The 5,398-nt window shown below is 37.3% G+C and overlaps 1 non-coding gene across 1 annotated transcript; it reads right to left on the reverse strand.

Moving 5' to 3' along the window:
* Nucleotides 1–695: 695 nt before the first annotated feature.
* Nucleotides 696–802, reverse strand: LOC117311512 (U6 spliceosomal RNA). Its single transcript, XR_004525707.1, has one exon. It is a non-coding gene; the product is annotated as a U6 spliceosomal RNA (small nuclear RNA).
* Between the last annotated feature and the right edge of the window lie 4,596 nt (nt 803–5,398).

Below are 5,398 nucleotides of genomic sequence, written 5' to 3' on the forward strand. Positions count from 1 at the left end.
CTTTTTGATGGCGGAGTAATATTCCACTGTATATCACATATAAATGATATCATATGGTATTTGTCTTTCTCTTTCTGACTTACTTCGCTTAGTATGAAAATCTCTAGGTCCATCCATGTTGCTGCAAATGGCATTATTTCGTTCTTTTTGATGGCGGAGTAATATTCCACTGTATATATATATATATATATATATATATATATATATATATACCACATCTTCCTTATCCATTCATCTGTCGATGGACATTTAGGTTGTTTCCATGTCTTGGCTATTGTAAATAATGCTGCTATGATATGAACATAGGGGTGCATGTATCTTTTCGAGTTTTATCTAGATATATGCCCAGGAGTGGGATTGCTGGATCTCCTCAGGCCTTAATTCCAAAACTTGTACAACATTATCTCCACTTTATCCAATTAGTCAAAGTCACAAGGCCAGCCCATATTCCAGGGAGTGGAGGATAGAGTCCACTTCTGGATGGGAGCAGCAAACTCACATTGCAAAGGGCTGTGCATTCTGGAATGGGACAAACTTGCAACCATGAAAAGAATTTTCGTGATTCCACATTATCTTATTTTCATAGCTCAGACAAAGGCAAGTATTGTTAATAATGTGCTTCTGATTTCTGAAAGCAACGTTCAAGTAAAGCTATTCTCAGATAGCTCTGTTATAATATATATTTTTTTCTTTTTAAAAATATGCAACGCTTCATGAATTTGCGTGTCATCCTTGTGCAGGGCCCATGCTAATCTTCTCTGTATCGTTCCAATTTTAGTATATGTGCTGCCAAAGTGAGCACTGTTATAACATTTTTAAATCAATTGTCAAATAGCTTTTTTAATAAGATTATTATAAAAATCAACAAATGCTTATCCTTTCCCTACAAATACACACACACCAGGAATAGTTGTCCCTCACCACTAGCCATTTAATTCCTACTTCTTTTTTGTTTTTATAATTAATTAAATTTTTTTTTTTGGTTGTGTTGGGTATTCGTTGCTGTGCGCAGGCTTTCTCTAGTTGCGTCGAGTGGGAGCTACTCTTCGTTGCAGTGTGCGGGCTTCTCATTGCAGTGGCTTCTCTTGTTGCGGAGCACGGACTCTAGGCACGTGGGCTTCAGTAGTTGTGGTTCACGGGCTCTGGAGCGCAGGCTCAGTAGTTGTGGCGCACGGGCTTAGCTGCTCCGTGGCATGTGGGATCTTCCCAGACTAAGGCTCGAACCCGTGTTCCCTGTATTGGCAGGCGTATTCTTAACCACTGCACCACTAGAGAAGTCCCTCCTAGTTCTTTTTTAATGTAAAAACTTTCCTTCCGCTTTCTAATTAGCTGTGGCAGAATTTTCATCGGTATTGTAGCTTGGCAGTTACCTAAGTTTCCTACTTATTTTGGCCAATTGCCACCTAGAATATTAAGTCCTCTGAGACAAGCTGTCAAAGGCAACATTCCTGGAACTGCCTATCACATTTTTTTCCACACTTAGGAAGAGCAAGTGTCCCCATAGGGCAAAGCAATCTCCTCTGAATCTGGAAGGGAAAAAAAACAGGAAGAGCGAACTCTGACATTCAGCTTCTGGTAGTCTACAGAGCTACTTTTTTTTTTTTTTTTTTGGCAGTACGCGGGCCCCTCACTGTTGTGGCCTCTCCCGTTGCAGAGCACAGGCTCCGGGACGTGCAGGCTCAGCGGCCATGGCTCACGGGCCCAGCCGCTCCGCGGCATGTGGGATCTTCCCGGACCGAGACACGCACCCGTGTCCCCTGCATCGGCAGGCAGACTCTCAACCACTGCGCCACCAGGGAAGCCCCAGAGCTACTTTTTAATAGCTGGGTGACCATTAACTGTCAATGTGGCCTTTTTAGTTGTTCAGTGATTTTTGGAGCCAACAGATATTTTGTAAGAAATAAAAAAATCTAAATTTACTGAGAGAACTATTCCTCAATTTTTTTCCTTAATTGGCAAAAAAAAAAAAAAAATTCAAACTACTCCCTTTATCTACTTTTAACCATTTGTTTAAAAACTTAGGCAGGTTCAGTTCAAGTCCCAAATTACAAAAATTGTTGAAGATAGCATTTTTTTTATTAGTTATTTTTGGCTGTGTGGGCTTTCTGTAGTTGCCGTGAGCAGGGGTTTGCTCTTCCTTGTGGTGCGGGGCTTCTCACTGCGGTGGCTTCTTTTGTTGCGGAGCACGGGCTCTAGGAGCGCGGGCTTCAGTAGTTGCAGCGCACGGGCTTATTTGCTCCGTGGCATGTGGGATCTTCCCAGACTAGGGCTCGATCCGGTGTCCCCAGCATCGGCAGGCGGATTCTTAACCACTGTGCCACCAGGGAAGTCCCAGCGTTTGTTTTTAACATGTCTTAAAAATCGGCCATTATAGGCCGATTGACAAATTTTCTGCTCAAAAGGAAAAGTAAGAGAAAACAGATTTCTATAATTAATTAGGAGAATTTAAATTTATTTTAATTTTTCTATTGAGTCTAATATTCTATTTATTAGTATTTTTTAAATTTTTATAATATGCAATTCATTATTTAATGAAAGCTATCACATATTTTCATATAAGGAACACCCCAGGGTTCCAATCAATTTTATTTAATTTAGGAATGATCATTATATTTATATACATAAATCCACATGTGTCTTATGAATTGGATTTATTTAAAATTCTCCTATATTTAATAAATTATGAACTTTTGAAAAACATGCATATTTGTCCCATTCCTCTTACCATACTGGGTACAATTGTTCACTTAAGGTACAGTTAATTTTCCTTTTAGTGGCTGTTTTTGTTTAGATTTTTATTTATATAGTCAGACACTAACTTTTAAGCTTTGGTTAGATCTGTCTAATATATCACTTTGTACAAGCGTTTCCCCCAGAGCACTATAAATCTGCAATGAGAAGGAAGTATGGGCAAGCAAGTAAGAAAAACGTCCAGGAATGAATCCGTGCTAAAGATTGCACACAACTGAATATTTTGCATTTTAAGTTATTCTTATTTTGTTATCTCCAAAGGGTCAGGCATTAAGTTTTAATTTACCCTGATGACCTTAATCAGATTTGTTTCAGATTTATGAGGACTGTAAAATTAGGAAACTTTCATTAAAAAAATTAAACCCCCTGGATGGCTTCCCAAAGCACATCCAGCATTACTTACGACTTTATTATTTCAGCTAGTTGGATACATCATAACCACAGCTCTAGCCAGGTCTGTAAGAGTTCTGTGACTGACGCCTAATGGAACAAATTTTCACTCTGGCAGAACAAGTTCAAGTTCTAATACTAACTTGAATCCTAGTTTCCGTTGAATGCCAGGAACCAGATCCTTGAAGAAGAAAATGTATCAGAGCATCTGCCTATTAAGCGACATTCCATTTATTTCATCTAAATAGCTCGCAGGAACAATTGACTAAAATCAAATCTAAAATAGAAAACAAATAGTTTTTTAATTACTGAATTTCCTTTATTCTTTTTTTAGTCTTCTTTCCCTCTTGGCCTCAATTTTCTACAAAATTCCCCTATTTCCACTGAGGACCAGAGACCTTTTTAAAACAGGAACAAATGTTTCAGTGCACTCACTCACCTACACTAACAACCATATTACAGTCACAGTTCATTGACTGTCACCCGCCCACATTTTTATTACCCTACATCTGATGAACATGGATGCACTTGGGTTTCTTCCTCTGCACTGGAAGGAAAAAATAATAATTTAGATAGAATTCTAAGAACTTAGCACGTTTTGTCAATAGCTTCATTGTTCCTTGTGTCCATTCATCACATCTTGCCTGCTACTGAAATCTTTCCTTACTTTCCAACATTATTAAAGTCAGTCATTATTAAAGCCATCTCAAAAAGAGATGGATACTTCTGCAACTTCTAAGATACTGTCAACTAAGAATCATATTTTCAACACTTCAAATTTTATTGTATTTTCAAGCTTCGGGAAAATCTAATATTCTTGCATATTTCCTAAGATGGAATTTCATGTAGACAATGATGTGATAGGAAAGATGAGGCTTATCTAATGATTTTGGCATTGCCCCTAGATAACTGTGCTCCTCTGAGAAAAGCAGCAATGGTTTTCTTATTATCAGAGCACATTAAAGAGCACGTTCTGAAGTCCTACATGTCTTATGTTTGAGAGAGAAAAATCACTGGGAAAACAACAGTTATATTTGTATTCATCTAGTTTCATTAAAATATACTTTGGGCACTCTTTTTTTATAACAATTTTATAACATATATTCTACAAGACCACTTAACGGATAATTGTATTTTAGTTTTATTTTTCACAGAAGTCAGGTTTAATTAAAGCTTTATGAAAAGGCTAAAAAGTATTCCACAGTTTCTAATTTTCCAACCCCTCCTTCAGTAGGAATGACTTAAGTAATTTGATCCAGATAGTTTATGTTGTTGGAGTTCAATCTCAGTGAATAAGCCTCTCTAAATAGAATGCATGTTTTAGTCATTTTCAATTAATATGAAGTAGTTTTGCCAAAATATAACTGTAAATGGGAAGCCATTATTCTGAACATTTGGAAACTATAGTTTTAAAAAAATTATTTGTTGATATTTGATATAAAAATACTGTTTAAGCCACTCATTAATGCTATTTTCCATTAATCACAAAGAAGTAAATTCAAAGCAAAGATAATTGTTTTATTGGTTTACCAAAGATCCCTGATGAAATGCACACACCACCAAGAACAAAAGTTAGGTCCTCAACATGTAACATGTTCCAAATTTCAATGGAAACAAGACATGGGCATGGATTTATAGATGATACATTACAGGCTGACTAGGGAAAAGTCTGCACATAATGTATATTCTGTGTGTGTGTTCATGTGTGGGAACGAAAGCCAGAAAGAGAGGGGAAAAGAGCCACAATCGTATAATGGTTCTCTCTCTTAGATTTATTAATGGGGAATGGAGAGAAAGATAACCCAGGACTCTTCTCTCTGGTGACAATACAATACTAGGGAAAAAATCAGGCGTCATATGTAATTTACTATAGAATTGCTTGTCTTAGATACAGACTAGAGGGAATACAAACTCTGTTGCATGTGCATACGTGTACAGATACAATACACACATTTTCTCTTCTGAAATTTTTATTTCAAATCTGCTTTAAATCAAAATGAGTTGAGCTCAGTCTGGGGCTGGTGAGAAAGAACCTTCTCAAAATTTTGCTCAACCCAGCAAGTGCTTTAAAAGTGAACTAATGAGCAGTATCTCTTAGTTACCTAACCACGCTCCAAGAAAGACTGGCTCTCTGTATTTTGATTTAGAAAGAAAGTGCTCGGGCTTTTTTTAAAGAACAAAGAAGGAAAGCCTTCTCCATCCTTCCTTCCCTCCCTTCCTCTCCACAATTTGACCACTCCATTTTCCCCAGCTTTTC

This window comes from Tursiops truncatus, chromosome 2, assembly GCF_011762595.2.
Source record: "Tursiops truncatus isolate mTurTru1 chromosome 2, mTurTru1.mat.Y, whole genome shotgun sequence".
Classification (NCBI taxonomy): Eukaryota; Metazoa; Chordata; class Mammalia; order Artiodactyla; family Delphinidae; genus Tursiops; species Tursiops truncatus.